This window comes from Artibeus jamaicensis, unplaced genomic scaffold (genome assembly GCF_021234435.1).
Source record: "Artibeus jamaicensis isolate MK-2021 breed Jamaican fruit bat unplaced genomic scaffold, CSHL_Jam_final contig_519, whole genome shotgun sequence".
Lineage (NCBI taxonomy): Eukaryota > Metazoa > Chordata > Mammalia > Chiroptera > Phyllostomidae > Artibeus > Artibeus jamaicensis.
Genome location: NW_026521871.1, coordinates 33,238,045 through 33,252,863, shown reverse-complemented (window position 1 = coordinate 33,252,863; position 14,819 = coordinate 33,238,045). Strand labels below are relative to the sequence as shown.

Here is a 14,819-nt window from a genome sequence, read left to right as displayed (position 1 = left end):
GCATTAGTCAGATGTTTAATGTGCTGTCATTTGTTTTTAAAAAAAACATACTTAATTACTTCAGCATAAGGATGTTGAAATGTAAAATGACTTTTGTCAAACCTCTTTTAAAGGAGTTTAAGCTTTTTGGTGTTGATTTTACAGGGACTTCTTTTTCCTCTATCAAGTTGAAATTATTCCACAATAAAAGACTGGCCTGATTCTTCTTTTAATAAAACATAATTGAAATTGATGTTGTACTTTAAAAGATCTACGTTTTGAACTTTTTAAAAGATAGATTGTTAAAAGGTAAACTGTACTGAGAGGGCCTATCCCATAAATATTTACCAAATGTGTTTGTGTCAGAACTCTGTATTTTTCTCTCAGTATGAGTAATAATAATATATCATCTTAGAAGAAATGAGTTTGTTAAAATTCTTGAAGCCTTCTCCTTATTTTTAATTAATTCACTGAATGTTTGATACAAAGTCGATGCATTGACTCAGGAATCTCCTTGTTTTTCACTCATGAAAAGCACGTATCTGATCGGGATTATGAGATCTATTTTAAAATTCATAATTAGTCAAAGTAACTTACATGTGTTTTGGATACTTCAAATGCATTTTTTGTTTCTGTATTCATGTAAAGGTCTGCCATTAACTCATGTTTTGGGAACTTTTTAAATAATTGATTCCTTAAAATGGCCATCTCTTTAGTGTACAAGCTGTTGACTTTTTGGAGTGTGTCATTGAAAATAGTATAATTTGCCATACAACTTATTTTTCTGATTTTATTTTAATATTCACTTTTATTTAAAAGGTCTCAAAAAGACGGCTTTTTTAAGGTTTTACAATATGAAAAATAAAAATTATTATTGTCTCATTTCAATTTCAACCTTTTTTTTTTCAGTTTCAGCATTTTAAAAATTTTAGTGGTAACAATACTACCTTCCCTAGTAATGTTTTTTCTTAAAGGCAATATCTCTAAGAATCATTCATAATTAAGGAAGTCCAATTATTTTGCAAATCCTTATGTAAGGGGATATTATAAAAGTGAATATTGTCTGTGTTGTATATATATAAAATAGTTTCACCAAAATTTTCTGGCTAAAATACTTATTTTAGAGCTTAGAGGTTTTTTTCTTAAGTGCATGTTTTTCTCTGGTCTAGTTCATTAGATATTGAGTGTTTAAAAAAACTGGTTAAAAATATTTTAAATTTTGTCTTTTATTGTTGCAGGAAGGAGTAGTTACCTTTACTAAAAAGGCTTTTCGTTTATATCCTTGCCTAACATTTCTGTGACATACAAAGTTATTAGGACTGAATTGATGTTTAAAAGTGCCATTAATTCATTTACCCCAAATGTTCATTAACAATGTAAATGTATGCTGATGTTCTATGAGACAAGGAAGTGACTAATGACTCTTCCAACTAACAACACTTAAAATGAATAGAAACTTTAGATAGCTAATCTTGAAGTAATCAAGACCCTCATTCAGCTTGGCATCTCTGTATGCTCTAAAACAGCTGTCAACTGTTAAAAATATATACAAAACACACATACGCACACACACATGCAGAAAGAAAGATATGTAAATATCTAGTTCGTCAAAGCCATAAAGGTTACTAACCGCAGTGGATTTTGCACATTGTATATGTAAATATTTTATATAAAGCATCTATTTCATCCTTTTAGATTTCCCTTTTGCAGAATAACGTGTGTTGCATTTTAATGCAGTTGTCATACTTACTTGAAAAATCATCACCTTTCTAGTATGTTTATTTTCATATATGTCTTTCATGGGGCTCTTCCTGTATTTGAAGGCTTTTGCACATTTTTCCCAAAAGGGAATTTGTGGCAACTGGATGATTCATTTTCTAAGTAGTCCAACATTGGACTTCAATCAGTGGTTTCCCTGTGTAGGATTCATGGTTGTTTTTTTTTTTTAACTCCAGTTGTAGATTACTTAAATAAACAAGATTTTAATTTCTCAGTCTGAATATAAGCATGCTCATAAAGAAACAGTACATCACTAAATTAAATGATGTTGAGTATTCTGCAAAGCATTAGCAAAAATAGCCATATGTGTAGGAATGATAGAAAACTAGGTATCATCGGTTTGTTCTCATGGGTGGTTGATAAAAGTAGGTGAGGTCAGAAAAAGAACTATTTAGATATATACATGTAAGATCTTAGGGCATATATTTCATGTTAATTAAACTTTAAACTGCTTGAATTGCTTTTCCAAATAGAGAACAGCATAGCAAGTATGACATTTTCTCAGCGGCATATTAAATTTGATTATATACATAAATTAAATTTCAAGATCTTTGAACAAAGGGTAGTAATTAATAATTGGCAAGTTACCTGTAATTCTGTTGAAACCATAAAAAAGAAAAATGTTTAACTATTAAGGATTCTTCATTCTTAGTATGTAACTTAGTGATCAATTAAGTGAAAAAAGTAATCATTTTATTTTAAACTGAAAACAGTGGTATCAAGAGTTAGGGACAGTTAACCTATTAATAAAATAACATCCCTGGTGCGACTAGCTGTTTTCACAAGCTTATGAGGGATTGGAATGTTGTTCATGATGAGAGAACATTTTCCTCTATTGAGAATATTATTCTCTTTTGAGAATAGTGTTTTGTCACATATTTCCGGCATTTTTAGCTTCAGTTTTATATGCCTTCTTACTTACAGTTTTGATAGTATTTAGATAATTACTACTTAATGTAATGCCTTTTTGTATAATACCTGTTCCAAAGCTTTCTTTCTGTCATCATGTGTAAAATATTTAGTAACCTACTTTAAAAAATCTAAGATGTTCTGAATCTCCTGTCTATTCCATTTTTACCTCTAGTAATCTTGCTTTTGCCTCAATTCCCTTTTTTCCTGTTATAATATCATAGAGTTTTAGAACTGGAAGAGAGTGCTTGGCTTTATTGATGAATAAATTGGCAATAGTTAGAATAGTTCATTGGAGTTTATATAATAAAAGTATGCTCTGTTATGATCTTTAGTATTGTTGTCCATGTACTAGAAGTAGATTTAGATTTGAATAAAACACATACTTGTTCTGCTGAAGATACCTGAAGATGGCCAAAGTAAAGGATGCTGTCTGAACCATTGTACTCACCTTAAACCCTTTCCCTTAGTCTAATTGTCTGGAGTCATCTTAGGGAGGAAGAAAGTGGCCCTTTGCTGACTTACAGCTCTCCACTGGTTTTTACTGACTAATAATGAAATTCAAACTTTTGATCATGACATTTATAGTGGTCTTGCTAAAGGTTTAAGAAAATAGACGCTTCCACTGGAGACAGTCATTGTTACTGTGGCATTGTGCTTTTTGTAATCTCCCATGAATCCATAGTCTTGAATATGTTACTCTGTATTTCAACAAAACTAATTGTGTGCTTTATACTACACTGGTGTGGTGGCGTGGTGAGGAAAGAGTTATGGTTGTACTTGAAAAGTTAAAATCAGTGGAGGAGTCCTTGGGTTTTGGAAAGTTGGAGGAGATGCAGTTTAGAGCCAAGATAGAGTGATTTGTAGACAGAGGGTCATTATTTTCATTGTAATAATACTAGGGATAGGAAAGAAGATGTTTAGGTACACTAAGTTTATTAGTTCAGTGGCAGAGAGTTCAATGAAATATCACTGATATTTTAATCTTTTTGTAAATTAAGGTGAGGTAATTTGCATAAAGTGAATGATAAGATGGAGCATTTGGAGATTTTGGAGATTGACAAAGGTTACATTGAGTTGATGAAGAACACACCGCCTTGGGAGGCAAGTTTAGCTTAGACATTCTAATTTATAGGCGATACCAGCTTGTAAACGTGAATGATTATGTCCAGTAGCATTTGGCATCTAGGACGTAGCCACATGTGAAGCAGGCAGGGGTTTTTCAGAGAGTGTAACAGGTACTACAATAGGCAAGGAAGCTGCTGGTGAAAGAACTCATTGATGGTTTGAAAATACAAGGAAATCTGCTATTATGTAATGGCATTCTAAGAAGGCAGAGTAGAAAATTTTGGAAAGGATGCAGTCAGGAGGTGAGGTGATCGAGTAGTGTGGTGATGGGGGTCAGAAAGGGGAGTCAACAGTGTACTCATGTGTGCGTGTTTGATAAGTATATTAATTCAATGGAACATTGTCTAGTGGTAGCCAGTAAACCAGCTCAATAACTTCATTAGTAGATTTTGAATTTACTTGGATTTGGAATAGGTTTAGGTTTGAAGTCTTTTTTATTTTAAATACTTTGTTTTTGGGGAGCAGATTTAGATTCACAGTCAGACTAAGAGGAAAGTATAGATTTCCCATGTACCTTCCACTCCCACACATGCACAGCCTCCCGCTTATCAACATCCCCCACCAGGGTGGCACTTCTGTTAGAACTGATGAACCTACACTGACACATTATAATCACCCAAAAGTCCATAGTTTGCATTAGGATTCACCATTGGTATTGTATATTCGATGGTTTGGACATATGCATCAGGACGTAGTCATTATTATAAGTATCCTACAGAGTATTTTTACAAAATTCACTATGCTTTGCCAGTTTTTCCCCTCATCTCCCTCCCTGTCCCTCAACCCCTGGCAACCAGTAATTTTTTACTGTCTTCCTAGTTTTACAAGAAGTACTTTTTAATCAAAAATTCTTTCTAGATAGCAAGGAAAAGAGGTAATTTAGATAGATCAAAAATTAGGTAAGGCTATAAAGTAATCAAGGAAAACAGTAATTTTGTTGAAGATAAAGATTGTTAAATAAATGAGTGACTTGGAAGATCTTAAATGACAGTAACAAAGATTTTTTTAGAAAGATAAAATGTGCCCTGGCTAGTGTAGCTCAGTGGATTGAGTGCAGCACTGCCAACCAAAGGATTGCGGTTTGATTCCCAGTCAGGGCACGTGCCTGGGTTGCAGGCCAGTTCCCAGCAAGGGACGCACAAGAGGCAACCATACACAGATATTTCTCTCCCTCTCTCCTTCCCTTCTCCTCTAAAGATAAATAAATTAAAATCTTTAAAAAAAGATAAAATGTCTCCTTAAAAACAGATTTTAAGTGGTACAATAAGTAGAAGTAAAATCAAAGAGCATTCAACATGCCATGCCAGTTCCTCCAAATTAAACTGTTCAAAAGAAAGCTGGGAATGAGAGACTTGAGTTTGAAAGGCCATCAGTTAGAGATCTGAGTCATTCTCCAGAAATCTAAAGAAAGAGAAAGGAAAAAGCTGAGGATTGATTTTTAGGAATTCTACATGATGATTAGAAATTGGATGGAGGTAGCAGTATTGTTAAAATATTGGAGGAATAGTGAAAATAGGGGAAAGATGGATGGGTGCTGAAATTATAGAAGCTGTAGAGATGAGAGCTTACAGAAAGTCCAAAGTGATCAGTGCTTCAAGGATTGCCTGGGTTAAAGAGTATCCAAGGAGACTGGTGCTTGGGAGAGTACTGATGATCTGTTCTATTAGTGGTTATGCCATTTTCAGAATCCTAACTCACTTGAGTGGATGGGATTGAACTCAAAATCTGATTCAGAATTAACATAAAAAGATAGCAGTTAAAGATCAGTAATAAACATTTAAGTGAAATTTGGTTGAACTTTTGAGAATGCATTTTGCTCTAATGATATATGATTAATCTGAGCTCATGATTAATCAGATCAAAATTTTTCCGTCTTAACTTGTATCTTATGAGCATTGAAAATAAGTTAAATTAGTTTGCCATCACTATGCTTTTGCTATAAGAGGGCTTACTTGTATCAAATAGATGTTTTGAAATAAATCAGTTTTTTATATAATACTTGTACTTCACTTTAGAGTTTGTACTATTCCTTGAATTTTCTGAGAAGAAATCCCATTGAGCAATACAGGACAGTACAGAGGAAGAAACATTGTGTTAGCTTCGAGCTGTTTTTATTTTTACACTTTGGGAAAATCTGTTTTAAATAGAAGAAATTAAGAAGCTAGTAAATTATAAAAAATGTAATATCTCAAGTTACTTACTTTAAATAATCATTTTCTTTTATTATATCTCCAGTATTAAAAGTACAATTTACTCGAGTCTTTGGAAATGATCTGATATTCTACCATTTGGTAATTATTGTATTCCTACAAATTATAGCAAGTGTCTTTCCTGGACTTACAGGTCTATTTAGTTTTAGTCAGAAAAGCCACCCAACTAGCTTTCATTTATCAATAACAGTGAGAATTTACTCTTACTTACTCAAGCCATGTGTAAGGCAATGTTTGGGCCAAATAATCATTTATATTATGGGAATATATGTAGTTAAATAATAATTCTTCTCTTACTTTAATTCTCTCTTTTTTCTTTCTTCTTCTTCCAAATGTGGAGAAATTTAATGCAGTTGGCTTCCTAGCATTTTGGTGTAGTGACAATTTTAATAGACTATAATTTTGAGCAAGCTTATACCACTGTTGTCCTTTTGAATCTTGAATCAGACTTGTGAATAGATCTGTTTTATTGAACCTAAAGATTTTCAGTCAGACATTTTGGCCTGATGGTTAAGAAATTTCAATGATACTCAATAAATGAATAGGGACTATAGAGCCATATATATTTTATCACACATAATAAGGCCTGTAGGCCACAGACCTGATATTCATTCATTCAGTCAAAAAATGCATTGATCATCTTGTATCTGGCGTTATGCTATTAAAAAAGTAGATTAAGTGCTTTCTTTCAATGGAATTCATAGTTTAGTATGTGATAGTAAAAAAATGCAAAAGTACAGAAATTCAAAAAAATATGAGAGAGGAATAAATACTAGGCAAAGAATTGAAATAAGGTAATGTTATGATGAGTGACTGGGTGAAGATGTAGATTTTCATGGAAGAACTCTTCGAGAAGATGATACATTGGCTAGATCCAAAGGAGAGGGGCCCAACATGCAGAGATGGAGAGAAGGAGAAAGACAGACAGGCAGACAGAGACAGAGAGATGGACAGAAACACCAGTCCACAAAAAGGAGAGAGTTCATATGAAGAAAATACTAGGAAAGGAATTGGCTTGTCATTTTTGAGAAACTGAAGAAGTCATTGTGTCTGAGGCACGACGGGTGACAGGAAATGGCTCAGGATGGGCCTAGTAGGCAGGGTCCAGATTCCGGGGTTTTGTAAATCAGGCTGCAGAGTGTAGATGTTATCCTAAAGAGAGAGAGTTAACGGTCTATATTGTTAACCTCTGGTGAATTTGTAGTTTCATCTCAAGAATGAGGGCCATAACTATTTTTAATATATGTCCTTATACTTTACATATATGTCCTTATATTAGGTGTGATATTAGACACATAATAAATAATGACTGATTTACACTGAGTGGTAGTATTTTAAATTTTATTTTCATGTTGCATTTGTCTGTACCAATCTTCGTTTCCTCCTTGTCAACATTTTAACTCTTTACACTGGTGAAATAATTTCTATTTAATCTGATATAAAAGAATACCCTAAAATTATCCATTTATCTAAAGTTCAGTTACTTCTGTGTGGCCTGTTTTGTACTGTGCTACCAATATTAAAATAGAAGTAGTAATGCAGGCTGGTGAGACCTTTTCTATTTGACCCATTCTGCGTGCATCCGTGTGAGACTTTCGATGGGGGGCACATAATCATTATTTTCCCTTTGCTGGTGTAATGGAAAATTTGCTCCTCTAGGACATATTAGAACAATGTATTTAATGCTCTTCAATTTAATTTGCTAGTATCACAATTAATACAATTAAGGTCACTTGAAATGAAACTATTAACAAATTGAGTAATTTACTTTAACAATGTCAGTGTGTTCTCACAATTACATTTGCTTAATGAGTGTACAAGCTATTATTTAATAGCCTACTTCATATAGAAAAATGTAATAATGCATTCTTTACTCCTTGTAACAGAAAGAAAACTTTTAATGGACTGAATAATTTTGTGGAAAAGCTGCTAGATATAAAGTGATAGAACAGGAAGTACAAAGCCAGAAAACTGAGCCCGTAAGAAAGTAAATAAAAGAAGTACTTTTCTTCGTATTTACCAATACATGTCCTATTTATCATTTCATAAATAGTATTGGACACATGGATAGTTGTTAACTAAGAATTCACTTTATTAGCCAGTGAAAAAGCTCTTCTTCTAACCTCTGTTGAGATCAGGGGACCCAGGGGGGAAGAAATGGTTACATTTTTGTTTCTGTATGTGCAGATTAAGCGGAAGGAGATGAATTGTCAACGACGTAGTAATTAATAAGCTCTGCTGTTCTCTGTAAATATGAGAGCAAGACTTACTATCATGTAATCAAGTGGAGATTTTTTGTGGAAGGGAGATAAATGCAATCTAGATAATTCAATGCTTTAACTTTAAAAATTAGTTTGATAATTTCTTTGCCTAATTTGATTGACGGACTTAAGTTTATATTGCTTTCAGCCCTTTTCTTTTTCCCCTTTTGTTAAGGACAAAAATTTGTAAAGTTGCAAGTTAAAAAAAAGAAAACAGACATCGGAATAATTAGGTAGTAAATGTATAAATGTAAAATGAGAGAAGCTTAGATAACCCACAGACTTTGAAATTCTTACCATATCTCTCATTTCTAGAAAAGAGGTTCATAGGAGTGTATTTAGTTTTTCAGTACTTGTGTATGTTTATGCAACAGTTTCCCAACTGTTTTTCATTGTGTATTCCAAACTCTGAGTTCATTCTACCAAGTTGTTCATAGATGAGAGTAGTCAGAGTTGGGTAATTTACTAGAAGAACAATTTACTTAGTAATACTAAAAAACTAGGTTACGTATTTTCTTTAAATAGCATTCTGAGTTCCACATGGGTAAACTGCTACTTAGGCACTTATTAACTATACTACAGTAAGCATTTCTCAATTGGCCCTGTTTGATTTTTATTATATCTGGTCTCTTAATCCTATCTTGAATTTTATTTATTTTATTCTCAGTCAAGGACAATTTTTTTTCATTGCTTTTAAAGAGAGAGGAAGGGAAAGAGGAAGCGAGAGAAAGAAACATCATTGTAATAAAGAAACATTGATTGGTTGTCTCTTCTATGTACCTTGACCAAGAATTGAACCCACAACCTGTCAGTTATGAGACAGTGCTGAGCCACAACAACCAGGGCTCAATCCTATTTTCAATGTTAAAATGATTGGTCTATAGATTCCTTAGCCTATCTTAGAGAAATTTAGAATAGCCAGAACCTGATTTTTTTAAATATTTGATTAAAGTGTGATATACTCTATTTTATTTTTTAATCATTTTTAATTGTTATTCTATTACAGTTGTCCCACTTTTCCCCCCTTGCACTCTTTTGCCCATTCCACCCCTACTCCCATAGTTATTTTCCACACTGAGAATGTCCATGGATCATTCATACATGTTCTCTGACTCGGCCCTTCCCCTTCTTTCCAGCATTACCCCCCTCCCCTCTCTCCCTTGGTCACTGTCAGTCTATTCCATGTTTCCATGTTTGTGGTTCTGTTTTGTTCATTAGTTGACTTTGTTCATTAGATTCCTCTGACAGGTGAGATCATATGGTATTTGTCTTTCACTGCCTGGCTTATTTCACTCAGCATAATGCTCTCCAGTTCCACCCATGGTGTTGCAAAAGGTAGGAGTTCCTTCTTTCTTTCTGCTGTGTAGTATCCCATTGTGTAAATGTACCACAGTGTTTTAGTCCACTCATTTACTGATGGGCACTTAAGCTATTTCCAGCACTTGGTATTGTAAATAGCACTGCTATGAACATCAGGGTACATAAGTTCTTTTGGATTGATGTTTCAGGATTCTTGAGGTATATTCCCAGCAGCAGAATTGCTGGGTCAAAAAGCAGTTCCATTTTTCATTTTTTAAAAAAATTCCATACTGTTTTCCACAGTGGCTTTACCAGTCTGCATTCCCACCAACAGTGCACTAGGTTTCTCTTTTCTCCACAACCTTGCCAGCACTTACTGTTTGTTGATTTATTAAGGATGGCCATTCTGACCAATTCGAGGTGATATTTCATGGGGATGTTAATTTGCATGTCTCTGATGGCTAGTGATATTGAGCATCTTTTCATACGTCTATAAGCCATCCGTATGTCCTCCTTGGAGAAGTGTCTATTCAGGTCCTTTGCCCATTTTTTAATTGGATTGTTTGTCTTCCTGGTGTTGAGTTGTGTGAGTTCTTTACATATTTTGGAGGTCAGTATCGTTTGTTGTATCGTTGGCAAATATGTTGCCCTGTATGGTTGGTTCCCTTTTCATTTTGATGATGGCTTCTTTAGCTGTGCAGAAGCAATTTAGTTTGATATAGTCTCATTTGTGTATTCTTTCCTTTATTTCCCTTGTTTTAGGGGATATATCAGCAAAAATATTGCTATGTGGGACATCTGAAATTTTCCTTCCTATGTTTTTGTCTAGGACTTTTATGGTGTGACAGTGTATATTTAAATCTTTTATTCATTTTGAGTTTATTCTAGTGTATGGTATAACTTGATGGTCTAATTTCATTTTTTTGCATGTACCAGTCCAGTTCTCCCAACACCATTTATTGAAGAGGCCATCTTTACTACACTGTATGTTCGTGCCCCTTTTGTCAAATATTAATTGACCATAGAGACTTGGGTTTATTTCGGAGTTCTTTGTTCTATTCCACTGATCTTTGTGTCTGCTCTTATGCCAATACCAGACCGCTCTCTCTGTGGAAGTCTCCCAGTTGGCGTTTCCCACTGCAGCTATGGGTGTACTGCTCACTGTGTTAGTGTGCTTGTGCATGTGTGTAGCCTGGATCTCCCTGACTTTGTGTATCTAAGTAACTCCCAGTCCAAGTCTGGGGGTTTTCTGCCTTGGAAGGAGAGGAAGCTGCAAAGCTATCATTTCTAACCTGTCTCTTCCGCAGCGGCAGGTGCCATGTATGGGCTTTCCCCTACCGTATGTATAATCTACTTGCCGCTTGTTTTAAGCATAACACTACTCCTTGGCTCCCAAACTTCATATCAGCTAAGATTCCACTGAATGTTCAGTTTATTTGTTGGAAGATCCACTGAGTATTTGAGTTGGGGACAAGAGCAAGTGGACTCAGCTTTCACTTACTTGGCCACCATCTTTCTCCAAAATGTAATACATTTTTAAAAGACATTGGTTTGTTTCATTAAAGAAGTCCAAATGTAAGAAGTAAATTGTTTTCTTTCAAATCTTGCCTATATGTGGTCTTCATTCTTAGCTCTTTTTATATCTTGAGAGTAGGAAATTGCCTAAAACTTTTGAAATAGCATATATACCTTTAAAGTGTTTAATCTATATCAAGTCTGATTGATTCAACTCCATGTCAGGTCTATGATATTTCAGAAGCATCTTCCCAAGCCTATACAATAGCCTGTGTTTCCTTGTATTAAGGGAAGTTTTACAGTAAGTTCTAGAAGGTTCTTACAGCCTGCTTCTAAGCATTTTTCAGTCACTTTCTGGTGTAACTAGACATTTCACTTCTTAATCTCTGCACCTTTCCCCCCATTCTTCATCTTCCCCCTCCCAACCAATAACCCTCCAAATGATCCCCATATCTATGATTCTGATCCTGTTGTACTTACTAGCTTAGTTTTTTTAGATTCAGTTGTTGATAGTTATGAATTTATTGCCATTTTAATGTTCATCATTTTGGTCATTTTCTTTTCTTATATAATCCCCTTTAAAACTTCACATAATAATGGCTTGGCGATGATGAACTCCTTTAGTTTTACCTGGTCTGGGAAGCACTTTACCTTCCCTTCGATTCTAAATGATAGCTTTGCTGGAGTAGTCTAGTTTGTAGGTCCTTGCTTTTCATCACTTTGAATACTTCTTGCTAGTCCCTTTAGCCTGCAGAGTTTCCTTTGGGAAGTCAGCTGACAGTCTTGAGGAAACTCTTTTGGAGGTGACCATCTGCTTTTCTCTTGCTGCTTTTAAGATTCTTTTATATCTTTAACCTTTGGCATTTTAATTATGATGTGTTTTGGTGTGGTCTTCTTTGGGTCCAACTTACTTGAGACTCTTAGTACTTCCTGAATTTCTATGTCTATTTCTTTCACCAAGTTAGGGAAGTTTTCTTTCATTAATTTCTCAAACAAGTTTTCAATTTATTGCCTTTTCTCCTCTTCTGGCACCTCTGTGATTCAGACGTTGGTACATTTGAAGATGTCCCAGAGGCTCCTCAGCCTATCCTCATTTTTTTAATTCCTTTTTTCTTCTTCTTGTGCTGATTGAGTACTTTTTTTTTTATGTTCCAAATCATTGGCTTGATTCTCAAATTCATCCCATCCATTGTTGGTTCCCTGTAAATTTTTCTTTATTTCACTTAGTGTGGCCTTCATTTCTTTCTTTATGCACTTGCCATACTCATTGAGTTCTCTGAGCATCCTGATCATCAGTGTTCTGAACTCTGCATCTGTTAGGTGGCTTATCTGCATTTTTAGTTTTTTTCTGGAATTTTCTTCTTTTCCTTCAATTAGGCCACTTTTCTTTGTCTCCTCATTTTGGTGGGTTCCCTGTATTTGTTTCTGTGTATTAGGGAGAGCTGCTTTGATTCCCTGTCTTACTACTGGGGCCTATTGTAGAAAAGCACACCTGTAAGTTAAATGGGGCAGAGCCTTAGGTAATTACAGTATTATTAGGTATTTCTCCCTGTATGCAACAGGTGCTCTTCCAGCTATTGCTCTCCTGCTGAATTCCAGAGGCAAGGGGTGAGGGGGGAGCCTGCATAAGTCCTAAGTCTGTTGTGGGTCCTTTAAGAGGAGTCTCCTGAGAATCCCACAGTTTTGCCACCCCAACTCCCACTGGTTTTTACAGTCCGAAGTTATGGGGACTGATCTTCCTGACCCTGGAATCCTGGGCTGTGTGGTCTGGGGCTAGGACCCCTCGCTCCCAAGGTATCCCTCCTGATGTTTACTCACCACATGTGGATGTGGGACTGCCCGTTCTGTGTCTCCAAGGCTCTTCGCCTCTCAGTGCTTCTCCACATCTCTGCCCCTCCTGCCTGTCTGGATGAGTGTGGTTCCTTTAAGTCTTTGGTTGTCAGGCTTCCTGGCAGCTCGATTTTCTGACAGTTCTGTGTGATACTTGTTTTATATTCTAATTGTAATGTTTGCTGCATTTGTGCAAGGAGGTGAGGAGTGTTTACCTACACCTCCATCTTAACTGGAAGTGACGGTATGTTTTTAGATATGTACAGAAAGCACTTACTAAACTCTAAATATCAATTTTCTTATTTTTCTTCACTATTAGTAGGAATAAAAGTATTATACTTTAAAACTTCTCAATGTTGATGTTATACACTCTAATATAATTTTCAGTTTTTATTTATATTGATCGTATTTCTATTAAGTAATTTAACATTGTTTTTCAGATTCATTTTGCAAATGTGAAGAATTGAATAAATTATTCTCTTGATTTTGTTAAGAAAATTCAAGTTAGGTTTATGAGGTACCCCTCCTTTTACTCTGTCAGTCCTGTGAATTCACCCTGTGGAGGTTGGCTTAGCCTACGATAGGTTATATACCTAGTGTATCAGTTAGCCTAATTTTTATAAAAGTCCATTCAGGGTTCTTGGAGTAACAGTGGTTGTTATCCAAACCAGGTTTTTGTCCAAATCTAAGTTAACTTGCTAACTTAGTAACACGGTTTTTAAAAAAAAGTCATTGTTCTTTTTCTTAGTTATAGAGTTTTTGATTAATTTGTTCCTGAAGTTTTAGTTCTATTGACAACATAGTAAACTGTTAAGTTTGTCTCGATTATGACATCAAGAGTGTGACAGGTTTCATAATGAGAAATGGTACTGTACACCATCCTGTGTTGAAGTCCTTTGTTCATCTTTAAGGATGGAACATGAAATCGTCACAACTGTACTTCCTTTCAAGGCAGTGGTCTGAACCGTGTCCAGCTTTTTATTGCTATGCTTGCTTCCCATCCTGTAACTTTCTCATGCTCGGTTACTGTTCAGTTATGGTGCTTTGTTCTCAGTGGTCTAGTATGGATTCTCCTCCCCCCCCCCCCCCAAAACCTGGACAGATGAAACACAATAAAAAATCAACACTGGGATAAAAAGTCATTGCTTTTTTTCTATCTGAAAGCAACTTTGTAGATAGATAAACCATGAGTGATTCACACTCATTCCTAAGTTAGTATTAGGAATGAAAAGGAGACTCTTTGATTGGGTCTTTTGATACTTTGCCAGTTATCTCTAATATCTTTGCCTAGTAAGGCCATTTACTGCAATCAGTTGTCTGATAGTTTTTGAGAAAAGCTTTTGAAGATACAATTATGACTGTTAAAGTCATCATATTCAGTCATTTATATTTAATAGTTAATGTAATTTTATCCTAACAATGTAATTGTATAGACCATAATGACCTATAGACAGTATTTATTTTTTGATCATTCAGAGGCTAAATTATTTTTTGCAGCTGTCAGGCATAATACTTTAATAGGTCTTTAAGTACATTTAATTAATTGCTTGTTAACATTAACATCACAAGTAACTTAGTAACGAGTTAAAAATAAATCTTTTGTTAATCAAACTTCACACAAAAATGCAGTAAATATTTGACACATTTCTTTACCTTCTACTTTTAATGAGCTCTGAAATTGTATGCACATCAGTAAGACTTATTTTTATATTGCATTGAAAAACTCAGTGTAATAGTGCAGTCTACTTATATACAGACTAGAACAGAAACTCTAGTTGTGGATTAACCAATTAAATGTAAAGCTTTGAATTTTCTGTTCAAGCCAAAAAAAGTAATTAATTTGACCCACTGTATATTATTGCCAAGATAAATATAAGTAAACTTCATTTAAACCTTCTTTATAGTCAAA

General features: G+C 34.7%; 1 protein-coding gene across 7 annotated transcripts in view; it reads left to right on the top strand.

The window, feature by feature from the left end:
• TBC1D5 (TBC1 domain family member 5) overlaps positions 1-14,819 on the top strand; it is a 485,401-nt gene that overhangs the window by 185,939 nt on the left and 284,643 nt on the right. The gene's annotated exons all lie outside the window — the stretch shown is intronic.